Genomic DNA, 17226 nt, shown 5'->3' on the forward strand with positions numbered 1-17226 from the left:
TTGTTTGTCCGTCTTTCACAGCAAAATGAAGCAACGATCGGAAACATAATAGAAAGGAAATTAAATGGAAAGAGAGGAAGGGAAAGACCAAGAAAGAGGACCCCCGGAAGATAACGCAAAAAGGATGGAAAGAGTTATTACTACTACTACATATAAATAGTCGATGCTGAATGTACGAAAACTTAGAGGTATAATTACTTATAGCATACCTACACAACCCTCTCTTAACTGCCCGATACTTTCCCATTCTAAGCAAGTGACCGAACTAGCAGCGAAGTCTGTGGGCTTTCGTTTCGCCGTTATGGGTTCGGGTATGTTATTGGGTTCGGCGGGCTTGTGGCCGTCCGGCGGGTCGACCTAGGACTATCGCTGGGAGGACAGTGTGGCGGCGGATATGCGTCAGCTTCAAGTAAGTGACTGGCTGCTGAGCTGAAGTGAGTGAGTGGCTGGCTGGTGAGTGAAGTGAGTGGAGGCTGCGCAGGATCCCCGATCAACAGGTGACAATCTCTCAAATTACAAATCATTTATTCAGCAAACAGGCCACAGGGGTATTTTTACACGTCAATATACAAGTTTAACTGAAATTACAATCGGAGGAGAATCTCATTTCGCAGGCCAGGATTCACTTTGGATCGTTGAGCCAAAATAGTTAGTTAGTGTACCTTAACCCACCTCATACAACTCGTCAACAAGGATTAAGCTTAAATTTGCAATCAAAATGAAATACATTCACTACTAGCGAGTAATTTACTTGATGCAAGTTACCTCTCACCTACATAAAGCGTTGATTGACAGAACTAGAAGCTAAAAGGATTTCGCATTAGTATACAAATGTGCTTTGAAAAGGGGTTTGGAGTGCTCTATTTTAAAATGTAGGTACATTGGTGACCCGTTTTGCGTACAGAAAATAACAGATTACGTAGCCAAAGGTACAAACGCTTACGATATTATCGTTTTTGTAGCTCACCATCCTCCTTGCCATGGCTCGTGGAAGCTTGGGGTTGCTGGGATTGGGGGCGCTTGGACAACTAATCCCAAGATTTGGCGTAGACACTAGTTTTACGAAAACGACAGCCATCTGACCTTCTAACCCGAAGGGTAACTAGGCCTTGTTGGAATTGGACTAATTTTCTCACAATGTTTTCCTTCACCGAAAAGCGACTGGCAAATATCAAATGACTTATTTAAAGTCACATACAGGTCGAACGCGATTAATTAACATTATTTTACCATATTATTTTTATTTTCATACATCATTTTTTCATTTTTTTTTCATATTTTTTTTTTATAGGTTCATGAGTTAATTCCGAAAAAATTATTGGTACGAGATTATCGTTTTCTTAGCTATATAGTTCTGTTGAATAGAATAGAATAGAATAAACATTTATTCGTGAACACAGATAAGACAAAGAACACATAATAACAACAAGACAGAAAGTAATGAAGTGCCACGAAATGGCCTCATCTCAGCGTGTTGCTGGTCACTTCCAGCGCTGATCTTCCGATGAGACCATCAAGTGAGTGAGTGTTGCTCTTCCGTATTGGCGCGACAGAGCCAGACTGTTTCGATCGGCGTTTAGCGTCAACGACTGCCATTCGGCTAGGTCGGCAGCACAGTATAATAAAGAGTACTATCGTACAGTATGGCCACTCCCGCTCCCCGCTGAAAGTGCGTATCTCACTCATACAAGCATGGTACGCGTTCACCTACACGAGCTTAGAATGTGTGCTAGGAATGCGCCTCTTTCATATATTTGATCGCCAGTGTCCGAGATGTGTCGGCAGGGTAAAGCCTGACTAAAAATATATGACTATTGTCAGGAGGGCGCTGTTAGTCTGATGTATGGGGTGACAGTTCAGTATAGTATGAAGAAAATAGTTCTAATGAAATTCCGCAAGATGGCGCGTAGTCATATATTTCTGGTCAGGTGATCAGCCGAATGTCAGTTCAGCGACGCGAAACGAAAACGAAACGCCACGAAAGGTAGTCTGGCTCTGTCGCGCCAATACGCAAGAGCGATAGAGATAGATATCTGCGAGCGTTCTGTTTCGTGAGCGTTTGTGCCATTCGGCTACGTACCCTGGCTTTACATAGCTAACGTCACAATCGCTTACGCTTCGTAAGCGTATCGTAGCTAGTTCTCACTATCGCTCTTGTAGTGGTGCGGCAGAGACAGACTGCGTTTTAATTTTTTTTTTCACTAAGTTGATAAAATTGATATTCGTACCGAATGTACGAAATTTGATTGAAACAGGACAAAACCTTAATTTCCACCGTCGGCCGTTGGAACCAGAATTAAATTGCAATGAAACGTATTAACTGTCGTAATTATTTTAACGCGACACTTTCACGGAATATGGACATCAATTTTGTTTATCGTTTTACTGGATGAACTTTAAAACTGCATTTATTCAATCTGATCAGCATATTTAAAAGTATTTTCACCACACCAACTGGTAAAGGCTTTATTTGCTATTCAAAAACAGATAGCAAAATTGCATTTTATCCACAAGGGGGCAAAGTAATTTCATACAAATTTTAACTCGATGTCTTAATCTGGCTGCTAGATTTTACCTATAAATGATGATTTTGAATCATAAATATTGAATAAATTGATGGATTTGATTTATTTTGATGTTTTATAGTCAGTATTTTGTTCGTGTTGGTGTGGTGAAAAATTTTGTGTTTCACTCGGTGGCAAAGTTTGTTTAACCTTCGTGCCTTGATACCCTCGCAACGCTCAAGATTCCACTTTTTGTAATCAATATTGGAATCTTTCACTTGCTCAGGTATCAATATTGGCACTTGCGGTTAAACAACTAATTTGCCCCCTTGTAAAACAAATAACTATTAAGCAATTGGTATGGTGTATTAAATTCCCATTGTGGTGACATGTTAAGAATTTAACCACCGCCTTTTCTTTAGTGGCAGTCGAATAAGCCGATTACGGGATATGGGTTCAACTGTGTTGTGAGTAATGGACTAGGAACCTGTCACTGTAGTATCATCATCTAATTTTCTTTCAACCCTAATTGCTGATAGTGTCATTAAAACTACTAGTTTAAATAGTAACTAACAGTTTCATGTCTTCTGCTTGTCCCTTTTGAGAATATAGGTGAGAGATTATGTATCTATATATAAACCTCAAATTACAATCTCTCCTCCAACAAACTTATGTTAATGCGGACGTAGAGGGCGAAAGGCGAAAAGTGCCATAAAAGGTTTTTGTATTTGCCTTGATATAGGGTAGGAAATTCTAGATCCATGGTGATTTTGCAGAAATCACGAAGCGTCTGGTGGTCGTAACTGGTGACCGCAGAGCTGGTAACTTCCTCGTACAACGTATTAGCATTGCGGTACAGCGAAGAAATGTCCCCATCATCCTTGGTACATTTCCTCAAGGGTAAATTTTAGATAAAAGCTATTAAGTTTTATGCTTAATGTTCGTTTCTATTATGTAAACTTGTAAATAAATGATTTACCCCCCCTGTAATCAATAAACATCACAGCCAAACTGTGGCGACATCTATCAGAGGCGGCGCCTGCAAATTTGGCAGCTGTTCTCCGAACGGGATTATGTCACTACACGCGCGCGGTAATCTAATTCATGTGCCAGATGCTACGATATGTGTATAGGGCCGTTAGAGATCGTCTCAATAACATAGGTAGATATATAACAGGCCTTTGCATCTATAACAGATGATTCAAGCAGCATCCTTGTGACACTTACGTTCGTGGCTGTATAGCCCAATTCGAGAGAGGATCCCTCGTCCGCACACACGGCAGGTGTATGCTCCCCCAGATGGGCGGGGGTTAGAGGCCTGCTCGTGACGCCTCATGCGTTTATCATTTAAGCAGGAGAACTAGGCATTGTCGTGCTTGGTTTGACCGTCATGGACAACACGGCGCCACGTGGGTCGGTCTTCGGCCAGTCTTCATAGGTACATAGGTATAGGTACATAGGAATCTACAGGCGTGAATTAAATTAGCTTTTTCTGTGTTTTCTTCAGTAAATAAATATTGAAATGTGACAGTAGTGTCAACTGCATTATTACAGCAAAATGTTTTTAGAGACAATTTCTGCATAAAACCAGAATAAAACTTAATTTTGGGTCCTCTGCTGCTATCTATCAAATTAACGTGTCAAATGCAACTAAAAGCGTTAAGTCAATCATAAGACTGATCAACTAACTTAAAGCTACTTTGGTAACACATTTAATCAATAGCATCGTAGCCAAAAATATCTAATTCCAAATTTCTTTATGAAACAGGTTAATGGATTTTTTTAGTCAATATCCAAAGTTAAGAATTACGGCCCCTGCAAATGATTTTTTAGGGTTCCGTAGTCAACTAGGAACCCTTATAGTTTCGCCATGTCTGTCTGTCCATCCGTCCGCGGATAATCTCAGTAACCGTTAGCACCAGAAAGCTGAAATTTGGTACCAATATGTATATCAATCACGCCAACAAAGTGAAAAAATAAAAAATGGAAAAACATGTTTTATTATGGTACCCCCCCTACATGTAAAGTGGGGGCTGATATTTTTTTTCATTCCCACCCCAACGTGTGATATATTGTTGGATAGGTATTTAAAAATGAATAAGGGTTTGCTAAGATCGTTTTTTGGTAATATTAATATTTTCGGAAATAATCGCTCCTAAAGGAAAAAAAAGTGCGCCCCCCCTCTAACTTTTGAACCATATGTTTAAAAAATATGAAAAAAATCACAAAAGTAGAACTTTATAAAGACTTTCTAGTAAAATTATTTTGAACTTGATAGGTTTAGAGAAAAATACGGAAAACTACGGAACCCTACACTGAGCGTGGTCCGACACGCTCTTGGCCGGTTTTTTTATAAGAGACTTTTTGACGCTTGAGAGTCAAATGCTTTTTTTATACATTCAAGTGTTTCACTTGTACTGCGAAAATAATAGCTACAAATAAATATACCTTAGAGCAGTAAAAAATACACAAAAGCTCGGGGCAGTTAGCAGACAGGTCAGGCCCCTCATTACTGCTCTGTCTAATGATGCGCTTGTTAGCCTTGCACTCAGAGCTATTCCTACGCGCTTACCAAAAGACTTGTGAGGCTCTAACAGTGAAGCACTTTAAGTTCTCGCGTTTTGTACACATATGACCTGTAGTCACACACAACTGTTGTGTTCGAACGCGATTAATTAGCTAGCCATACACGTACGGATCTGCCCGGTGGGCGGGAAGACGAAACTTTATTCGTCCTTGTTTTGAAAAGTTATATTTCCATCGTATTATCTCGTAAATGTTCGTATTTGGTCGTGCTAGTTCGGTCAACGTTAGTAGGTACTTCTTTTACTGAGACTGACTACTTTCCTTTGCACTGCATCAAAAATGAAAAAAAATAACAACTTCAAATAAGGGAGCAACTTAAATAAGGGTTCCACCGTCCCCATTCTACCATGCCCGTTTCCATCCTTTCTTGGTAGATATTCCGCGAATTCGCACGAAGCGCTTTGCTTCTTCTCTTCTTTATGCGCACTGCCAAGGAGTGGAATTCCTTGCCGGCGGCTTTATTTCTGAGCTCATATAACCCGGCAACCTTCAAATCAAGGGTGAACAGGCATCTTCTGGGCGAGCTCACTCCATCGTAGGCCACATTTTTGCTTTTGGTTAGTCTGTGGTCAGGAGTAAGTCCAATTATAATTTAAAAAAAAAGGGAGATATCACTGTATACTGGTCCGCAATAAATTTGTCCTGAGCCCGCAATAAATATGCAATAGGAACTCCCGTCCTGAAGGCTTAGTGCGTCACCGAGTAGACTGCTTTGTACGACACCAAACATAATGAGATATTTATAAATACGGGCCTGTTTTACCGACTCGAAAATAATGATTTATTTGAATATTTTTTACTGGCTGTGGTAGAATATAAGTGATTTTACTGGAGCATTTTCAAGCAAACAAAAAGGATTTTAATAATGACTTCTAATACGCAACGTTATAATATTATATCATCATCATCCTCCTTGCGTTGTCCCGGCATTTGCCGCGGCTCTTGGGAGTCTGGGGTCGCTGTGACAACTACTCCCAATATTTGGCGTAGGCACTAATCTTACGAAAGCGACTGCCATCTGACCTTCCCAAAGGGTAACTAGGCCTTATTGGAATTAGTCCGGTTTCCTCACGATGTTTTCCTTCACCGAAAAGCGACTGGCAAATGTTAAATGACATTTCGCACATAAGTTCCAAAAAACTCATTGGTACGAGCCGGGTCGAACCCACGTTCTCCGGATTGAAAGACACGATTAAATAATAAATATTATTGATCCATCTCGCTACACATATCTAGTCAACATCGCCAGTATGTCTCATAAGGCATCTTAAGATGTCTTAAGCCATCGCAGTGAATATATCTTTCAACATCTCCATCGTCACAAGGCGTCGTGTGGAGTCATGACACATCTCACAACATAGTCAGTGTGCGTCCGAAGGCGTCGTGCGATGTCGTTCGACATTTCACAAAACAAATCTCGCCCCGTAGCCGAATGGCAGTTCTGCGATGCGAAACGCTGCAGAAATGTAGTCTGGCTGTCGCGCCAATACGCAGAAGCGATAGAGATAGACTAATATGAAAGAGATATTATCGTAAGCGTTTCGTGAGCGTTTGTGCATTCGGCTACGTACACTGGGAGCATTGTTAGTGTGCAGTTATTATTGTGCATCTTTAAACGTCGTGCGATGTCTAAAGACATCTCGCAATATCGCCTGTGTGCGTTATAAGACGTCATGCTATGTCGTGAGAAATCTCCGTCAACATATCTGTCAATATCGCTAGTCAGCGTGTGACAATAGACGGAGACAGACAAAAGCAGTCCTTCTGAACTGCTATATTTATTAAATGTTATTACATGGTTGAAAAAAAACAAAATAAAATGATCCTCAATAGAAATTAACCGCAATGTAAATAAAATGTAGTAAAGAAGTGCCATCAAGCTAATACTGCTGAAATCCTCTCGAAATGGGCCATTTAGTCCGGGCACAGACGTAAGCCGGCCGGGGACGTTTATTAGGAAAAATGTGGGATTGCGTGCTGAAACGCATGCATAAAGTTGATTTGTTTTAATTACTAATAGTGGAATGTTTTTCTTTCATATGGATAGGGGGTGAGGAAGAATATGAATCGAGTCTTACACCCCCGCAGCCCTTTACCGGATTAAGAAGAATATTGAAGCTGAATAACAAAAAAAAAACGTATAAACCCATTATTAATACGAGTATGTAGTTCAATATGTTACGATATAAAGATTGCACCAAACGTGACATGCACGCCTTCAACATCCCGGTCCACACATGGGAAGAGCTTGCAAACTCCTATCATCGATTAACAGTTATGATAACTATGCCCATGAGATTATTATTTTATTATTATTATTCAGAGCCTAGTGTGTCCCACTGCTGGGCAAAGGCCTCCCCCCTCTTTTTCCAATCTTCTCTGTCTAGTGCTATTTCTGGCCAGCCAATCAAAAATGAGTGTAGGTTATCAAGCCATCGCCGGTGTGGTCTGCCGGATCCCCGGTTTGACTCGTGGGGCTCCCACTCCGTGGGTATCTTGGCCCTAAGTCGTCTGGCATTCGGCAGACATGGCCAGCCCAGTCCCACTTCAACTTAGCCCATGAGATAGCAGATAAAAAAAAAATGATCTCTATCGTACTTAATACAGCAGTGCCAATAATATAAGTAGACTAGTTTCCTACTAGTCAAATCAGCTTCTTTTTTAAGAACTGTCAAAACGATTTGCTTATATGGAATTACTATGAAATACTGAGGGGTGACGTCACGGTCAATTTATTTACTTTATATCTTTCTCTTTGACTTATTGAATAGAAATTATGTTTATACATAACTACTGTGCATATATTTCTTCTAATTATGTGTTGCTTTATTTCGTGCACTGCATTAAATATTTTACTTTAAGTATAGGAAACTAGCCTATTATAAAGTTGAATTTATCATATATAAATGGCAAATATTCCTCGAATTCGCACGAAGCGCTTTGCTTCTTTTCTTATGCGCACTGCCAAGGAGTGGAATTCCTTGCCGGCGGCTATAATATAGTTCCGAGCTCATATAACCCGGCAACCTTCAAATCAAGGGTGAACAGGCATCTTCTGGGCGCGCTCACTCCATCGTAGACCACGTCTTTGCCTAAGGGCTGGTCTGTGGCCAAGAGTAAGCCCATTTATAAAAAATATTGAAAAAATAAAAAAATTACATTTCGATGTTCAAGGTTCTAAGTAAAAAAAATTGAACTGAGGTCTAGCAACTATGCAGTATGCATGTGGCACTGTTCTAAAGATTCTAGTCTATTTGCCATAAAAATAACCTAAATGCTACTCCGCAGCTCCAAAACAAATTCTATTAATTATTTTCAATCAATTTAACTTGATGAACAGTTACTTGGATCCATCTAATTAAAGCCTCACGGAATAAAATGGATTAACAAAGTTAGATTGGTTTAACATTCTGCATCGTTGAATATTTCACGTGAACTTAGATGATTAGTCTTCCGTCTGTTGTGGGTGGAGATTATTCCCACTGTATTCCGCATTTATAGTCCCATTACGAATTGAACGGAATAAACGTAAACAAACTGCTGTCACTGTCAAAGTAACACGTGCAGCTCAAGTCAGGGGTTCTCAAAGTAAGGGCCGAGAGAAAATCAAATTACTTTTAACCAGTTATTAACGATCGTACATACTTAAAAATCGTGAAGCGATCGAACACAATGACTGTTATATTATGTTATGATCCCATGCAAGTCAATATAGATATCGGTCCAAAATAGACGATGTCCTGTCATATCAGATACTTACAAAAGCAATAATTTAATTTATAATCACCTTATTACCACCATCGCATTTGAAGAAGACGGTTTTAATTAGTAATTAAAAATCACTGCCACCCAGTCTCAAAAGTTGCTAAAAAAATAATGTTTAGCGGCCCGCTACTTGGTCGCCCAGGTACATTTACACAGTAATACCAGTGCAATATACAAACTACCCGACAAAAACGGCTTTTTAATTTCAATAAATATACCAAAACGTTTAGTGTTTCAATTTATTTTCGTTTAAAAAGAGTAATCATTTGTGTAGTGGAATATGTAAAGATTTTTATTAAACCTGTAAAATATCGGCAATTTAGCACCTCGAATGGTGCAAATTTTTTATAGCACCGGCCACACTTTTGTTTACAATAATTCCGGCTAGTTAAAAATAGGAGTATAGTAAATGTAAGCTTTCATCATCCTCCTTGCGTTATCTAAGCCTTTTGTCACGGCTCATGGCAGGGGTCCGCTTTGACAAGTAATCCCAAGATTTGGCGTACACTCTAGTTTTACGAAAGCGACTGCCATCTCACCTTCCAACCCGAAGGGTAACTAGGCCTTATTGGAATTAGTCCAATTTCCTCACGACGGTTTCGTTCACCGAAAAACGACTGGCAAATATCAAACGATATTTCGCACATAAGTTTCGAGAAACTTATTGGTACGAGCCGGGGTTCGAACCCGTGACCTCCGGATCGAAAGTCGCACGCTCTAAGTAAGTGTATGCTCTATTACTCATGAAATATGTGGAAACATAATAATAATCGGGTATCTAGAGAAATAATTACTTACTGTCAAAGTAACATTACAGTCCATAGACATTAACTAGACTGCCATCACTCGATACAACTGTAGTTTTGGAAAATTTACCCATATCCAATTTTATTAAATATGAATATTATGCGCCATAAAACCAAGTGTCAACCAAAGGGCGCCATCTGGACGCATAATTTTTCCGTGGTTTTTTTTAGAATTTCTTAGTCTGATACGAATTTATATGCACGTATTAAGTGAAAATAACACTGAGACGCCATTATTAAAGACGTGTTAGTTCATTAAGAAAACGCGTATATTTATACTTACTCTTCAAATTAGAGGTAAAAATAAACAGTTTGACAGCTGCGCGCCTTAATTTGGCAACTTGTGTGACGGTGTTGCGTCGATGGTCAAAAATACACGCCATCTTATACGTCAAGTATAGTGTGAGTCGCTCAATAAATAATGCTACATCTTGTAAGTGTAATCTGTTATGCTGTTCTGCAGTGAAATAAACGTAAGTAAGAGCAAATTGTGGTAATGAAAATTAGTATTTTACTGTTATTAGCCTCGTTTACGGATCCTTGGCTCTGAACGGATTAGTTTCATCTTAGGTTCGCTGAAATCGAGTATTCGAGGGACCTTAATGAAGTGATTACGACCTGGAGGGTTATTCTGATTCCATTATTTGTTACTTCTTTGATCACTTAGACCACTTTAGCACAGTATAATGGAGAGTACTATCGTACAGTATGGCCACTCCCGCTCCCCACTGAATGTGCCGCCCACCCTGTCAAAAACGTGAACAGTCGACCTGTCATATTTCACTCATACAAGCATAGTACGCGTTCACCTACACGAGCATAGACTTTGTGCTAGGAACACGCCTCTTTCATATATTTGATCGCCAGGTTCCGAGACTGTGACTTTCTTTAGTGACTTAACGCAACGACCCCACAGTCAAACTTATGAGCATAGACATCCGCAACTATGGGAACAAATCAAATTATTTTTTAACAAATATTTTGATTTGTGTTTTTTATGTAGTCACACTACTATAATATAAATAAAAATAAAAAATCTAAATAAGATGTCATATATTAAAGAAAAAAATGACGAGCACCACCAGTGGTGAAGGCCGGATTCGAACCATCTTTTAGCAATCCGGGCCAAACGCCATCACCCCTAGGCCACCTCGCCACAGCGGAAGCCGTCGAAATTTCTCTTCTATATGTCTTTTTTTTTCTTTAAAAATATGACATCTTATTTCGATTTTTAGCATAGACATCGTTTTTTTTCCAGCAATATATTTAAGGAGGTATATTTATTACGTCCGTGGCCAGCAGAATAGTTAAGTATGATCATAAATGAGCCTTAATTGATCATCTCTCTAGAAAACAAAATCATGTACTGGGTGAATTCACGTAATAATAAGTCACAACTTCATTGATTGTTTATTTGAGTTACAGCTGCAAATGGATTTATGTATATCGGGAAAGTAACACTTATTTAGAGATAGACTATCACTTGAACTTGTATCGTGAATAAATTGAACACTAGGAGGTAGGGCATAGCGAATGATATTCCGCTTTGTGTGGTAGGGCACAGCACAGCGGATATCATCTCGCTCGAATCTAGAGCAGAGCCCAACTGGGGTAGTACCTCCGCCTTACAGAAGACCGCAGCCAAATAGCACTAGACCCTACTCATAGTGTTGTGTTCCTGTCGGTGAGTAAGGCTGCCAGAGCTCAACGAGGGTGCGGTGTGCTGATGACGGGAGGACTTACGGAACTAACTTGTTCTGTTTATTGTCCTTTGAGTCGTCGGCAACCCGAACCCTCCTTGGAACTTGTGCACTCCTTTTTGCTGTGCACTTAACACAGCAAAAGGGAATGTACAAGTTTCTAATGGGGTGGCAACGCGCATGTGACACTGTTTGAGTTGCAGGCGTCCATAGGTTACGGTGACCGCTTTACATCAGGCGGGCCGTATGCTTGTTTGCCACCGACGTAGTATTAAAAAAAAAAAAGAACATGCCATAAAATCGTGACTCATGTTACTTTTGCCGCGGATTGATCCTACTTATGATTTTTTTTTTTACCATGCTGCACCTTAATTGCTGGAAAAGCTGCAATGTCTGCTTATGACTAAGGATTGTGGGGCAGTGGTTTATTTTGTAAAAATATGTCATTTATGAAATATTCATTAATTACTGAAATTAATATTTCATTTTTCATTGGTATATTTTTGATGCCGTACAATAGTCAATTAATATAAGTTGCTTTTAATTTTTTAATACGACTTTGATTTTCAATTATACACCGTGTTTTTTTTCGTTAAATTCGACACGCAGCTAGGTTCATTATCAGGAACCATCCTGTATATCACTTTTAGTTAAATTCGCAAAAAAAAAATTCATCATTTTCATACATAATAAATGAATGTGTTAGTGTGAGAGACCCTTAAGAATAATATTCAAGTTAGTGTCAAGTGATTGACGGCACATGTCAAAACAAATAACATTAGGAATTGGTAAAGGCTGTCACACACGTGTTCAGTAATTATCTTTAATTTATTTAATAACTCGATAACCGTAAGAGTTAAGACGCTAGTTTCTTAGAGAAATTAACTGTATTTCATGTAAAGAATCTTCCCTTAAAGTTAACGGAATTCAATAAAAACAGATGTTTTTGATGTGATAGCGTCATTTTACAGAATATCGTCCACAGCGTACAAAGATAATACTAATAACAATTTCTGAGAAATATTGTACAATATTGGATTACAGGAATTGATGAAGGAAAATATTGAAATTCCAGTATAATTGAAATTAGTTGTGTAGTATTAATTAAATTACGATTGAAAGAAAGGTACAGCGGGGAAAATCTCAACGGGGGAGGGGGTAAAGGTACCGATCGATAATGCATTAGCTTTTTGTCTTCCTGTATCATACTCTTACAGGAATCAGTATTTTTTTCAGTAAATAATATAAGTTTATTTGCAAATTGATAAAGATTTTCAAAAGTCAAATAGACCGGCATCTTAATCACTGCGTATAACTACATATTTTTAAACTGATATTAAACTGACCTCCAACGTTTCAAGGACGGCGTTGTCCCCGTGGTCTCGGAGAAGACTGGCTTGAAATGACATCAACACCTTCTGACAGCCGCGCGAGTTTTTCGAACTACCCGCACTTGGTTTTGATTATCAACTTGAACTGTTTGCGCACTAGGGATGTTACTCTGTCGACATACAACACTGACGATATTTGATTTAACGACTGTCGATATTATTTTCGGCTTACACTTATTAATGACAGGATTCCATGTGGATGAGATCCTAAAACCTTCGTCCCGATTGAAATTGCGATGTTTTTTGATTTCAATGGCTTCACGCACTTTTCTACTGTAGAAATGGCGTTCCGTGGAAAGGACTTTAGGGTCATGTAGTTCGATCCAGTGGTTTGGCCCTGACTCTAACAAATGTTCAGCCACGGCAGACTTGTTGACCTGACGATTTTTCACAGCCGCGATGTGCTCCTTTACCCTTTCTTCTATGGTGCGCTTAGTTTCTCCAATGTAGGAGCTACCACAACTGCAATCAATTTTATAAACGCCAGGTGATTGAAACGGTATAACGTCCTTAGGTGATCTTAGGCTTCCTGCAACTTTGGATAATGGCGTGTACACCGTCTTTATAGAGTACTTTCCAAGTACTGTACCAACCTTATCCGTCACACCTTTAACATACGGCAGAAATGCCGGTTGTCTGGACACCTCAGGACGTTTCCCCCTTGCCTTCCGTCTAGGTTGCCACTTTTTATTCTTGTACCCGTTCCTTCTAAGCACCTCCTGAATATGTGACAACTCATCCTTCAAATATTCAGGGTCACACAGATCATACGCTCTATTCACCAGCGATGAGACAACTGACTGCAGGTGGCGCGGGTGGTGGTGAGAAAGGGCATTCAAATACCTGTCAGTGTGCGTAGGCTTTCTGTAAACAGTGTGAGTTAGGGTTCCGTCCATTCGACCAATCACTTTCACGTCCTGAGGTGTCCAGACAACCGGCATTTCTGCCGTATGTTAAAGGTGTGACGGATAAGGTTGGTACAGTACTTGGAAAGTACTCTATAAAGACGGTGTACACGCCATTATCCAAAGTTGCAGGAAGCCTAAGATCACCTAAGGACGTTATACCGTTTCAATCACCTGGCGTTTATAAAATTGATTGCAGTTGTGGTAGCTCCTACATTGGAGAAACTAAGCGCACCATAGAAGAAAGGGTAAAGGAGCACATCGCGGCTGTGAAAAATCGTCAGGTCAACAAGTCTGCCGTGGCTGAACATTTGTTAGAGTCAGGGCCAAACCACTGGATCGAACTACATGACCCTAAAGTCCTTTCCACGGAACGCCATTTCTACAGTAGAAAAGTGCGTGAAGCCATTGAAATCAAAAAACATCGCAATTTCAATCGGGACGAAGGTTTTAGGATCTCATCCACATGGAATCCTGTCATTAATAAGTGTAAGCCGAAAATAATATCGACAGTCGTTAAATCAAATATCGTCAGTGTTGTATGTCGACAGAGTAACATCCCTAGTGCGCAAACAGTTCAAGTTGATAATCAAAACCAAGTGCGGGTAGTTCGAAAAACTCGCGCGGCTGTCAGAAGGTGTTGATGTCATTTCAAGCCAGTCTTCTCCGAGACCACGGGGACAACGCCGTCCTTGAAACGTTGGAGGTCAGTTTAATATGTAGTTATACGCGATTAAGTCCCGATTTTAAAAATAATGATCTACATTATATCTCAAACATGCACAATTACAATACAGAATATTATATTATATAAGGAAAGATGTCAAACAGGAATTGAATTACTGAACAGGTACTACACTAAAGCTAACTAAGAATTAAACCATGCGCGTAAAGTGCCTACCTATTGGTATTTATGTCATTTCATAATAGTAATAAGTAGAAAAATTATTAGATTTCATGCAACATCAAAATATTTACAAATTATACATACCTAGAAAATCAGCAAATTTGCATCGTCAAACAAAATATATAATACAATCAACAATTTTACTACATTTAAATTATACAATTGATTCCAAAAAAATGAAGAGAAAGTTTTGATACATTAAATAGTTACTTAAACATCAAATTTAATACAAGCTATTATAATAAAATTAATCAGTAAATTTAGGCCACGCACTTTTATCATTAACATACTCTTCAACAGTGTAGTAACCTTTTTTCATTAAAGAGGTTTTTAAATATTTTTTTTATAGTTATTATAGGCAAATTAAGGACCTCTTTGGGCAATTTGTTATTGAATAATATACATTGCCCTAAAAAAGATTTATATATTTTACGAACACGAAACTTTTGCATGGCTATTTTATGCTTGTGTCTAGAACTACTCATTTTCTTAAACGAATCTATGTGCTTAAGAGCATACATTATACACTCGTAAATATATTGCGACGCTGTTGTTAAGATGTTTATTTCTTTGAATCTATCTCTTAAAGAATCACGATGCCCCATCTTGTAAAATAGACCTGATGGCCCTTTTTTGTAAAACAAATATTGTTTGTATATCCGCTGCCTTACCCCACAGTAATATCCCATATGACATTAAACTATGAAATTGGCTAAAATATACTAGACGTGCCGTTTCTATGTCAGTCAACTGCCTTATCTTTCTAATTGAAATAGCGAAAACGTCACTTAATTACATTCATTGTATGGAGAAAGTAAGCAACGCTCCAAACGGTTACTTATCTATATCTATAAAACCAAAAACCTAACCACAAAATTAAAATTTTGAAAAAACCCCCCGACCGCGACATAGTGGACCGATTTTTATGAAACATGCCTAAGAACACTCCCGACTAACTCAGCTTTCAAACAAAAAAAAAAACAAATCTAAATCGGTTCATCCGTTCGGGAGCTACGATGCGACAGACAGACACACGCACAGACAGACAGACACGTCAAACTTATAACATACATACATACATACATACATACAATCACGCCTGTGTCCCATGAAGGGGTAAGCAGAGCACATGAAACTACTCAGGTTTCAGTGCCACTCTTGGCAAATAAGGGGTTGAAAGAAAACGAAACTGTGACATTGCAGTGACAGGTTGCCAGCCTCTTGCCTACGTCACAATATAACCCATATCCCACAGTCGCCTTCTACGACACCCACGGGAAGAAACTTATAACGGGACTTATAACACCCCGTCATTTTTGCGTCAGGGGTTAAAAAATTACATGTTACAGTAGGGCACTTGCGGCTGGGGCACAATTTTCAACTGCTCGATTTTTGCACGTTTTACATTAAGTATTAATCTGAGCTCCACGTGAATATTTATACTGAAAACGCGTGCCATACATTTAACCACTGGATACTGTTCACAAATACAAATAATGTAAAACATGAACAAAATTAGTAGTTGAAAATTGCCCCTAAGTCGTAATTGCCCCGCTGTATCTTACATTTTTCGCGACGCTTACGCTATCAAATAACGTATTTTTCTACTCCAGCACTTAAATTTGTCAATTAGATTATTGTCAGCGGTATCCAAATTAAGTTCATTTGAGTAACGATAAGAGTCTATTTGTCTATAGGTTCATATGATTACTGCTAGCAGTAATCATATGAATATAGGAGTTCTGTTAATTTTTTTTTAAAAGCACTACTTCCATTTATCAGGTATGTTTTCATTTGCAGTAATAAGTAACTTTTAATTAATAATATAATATTTAGGTTCATAATTTAAATCAAGATGAAAAAATAAACTGAAATGCGTTTTACATTATTAGATATTGCAAAACAAAGGTAAAAATCATAAGTTTATCCAATAATTTTACATTCGACATTTAAATATTCTTGAACGCAACCACATTTTTCGTAATTGAAAACCGGCTTATTTTCTATTTCTCTTGTCTATGGTATGTTTGACATTTGTAAACTTATCACGAAACTATTTGAACTATTTTCAGTGTTGTGTAGTTTGTTTTAATTCGACGTTATTGTGCAAAAACTTAAGTAATTGTGAGTGATTCTGGTGAACAATTACACGTTCCACAATTCTGGTAACGGAAGTACATTCCGAACAAATCAAGGCTATGGCGCTCAAAGTGACTGACAATTTGTTACCTGAAAAGTCAGATAAAGCCTACCAAAAATGTTATGATTGTTTTGACACGAAAATTGCAAAAAAATGTTTCAACTTTCTCTGAAACCGCGTTGTTGGCACATTTTGAAGAATTGTGCAACAAGTTCTCGCCATCAACATTGTGGACAGAATACTCAATGCTAAGATCCACACAAATTTCATTATATGAAGTAGGTTAGTAACCCATTTAATTATTCTCGAATAGGTATGTATTTGGCTGTCGTAGAAAAAGTATAGTATACAATCGTAACATTATGAAGGCTATAAAAGTCTCGTACCTTACTTAGGCCACTCGGCAAGCCTCGTGACCTAACCGCGGTACTCAACTTTTATAGCTTTCATAACGTTACCGTTATATAATATACTATTAAAACTGTGGGTAGCCACGCCCTTACAGGATTGTACTATAATAAA

Source organism: Leguminivora glycinivorella, chromosome 15 (genome assembly GCF_023078275.1).
Source record: "Leguminivora glycinivorella isolate SPB_JAAS2020 chromosome 15, LegGlyc_1.1, whole genome shotgun sequence".
NCBI classification, from domain to species: Eukaryota; Metazoa; Arthropoda; class Insecta; order Lepidoptera; family Tortricidae; genus Leguminivora; species Leguminivora glycinivorella.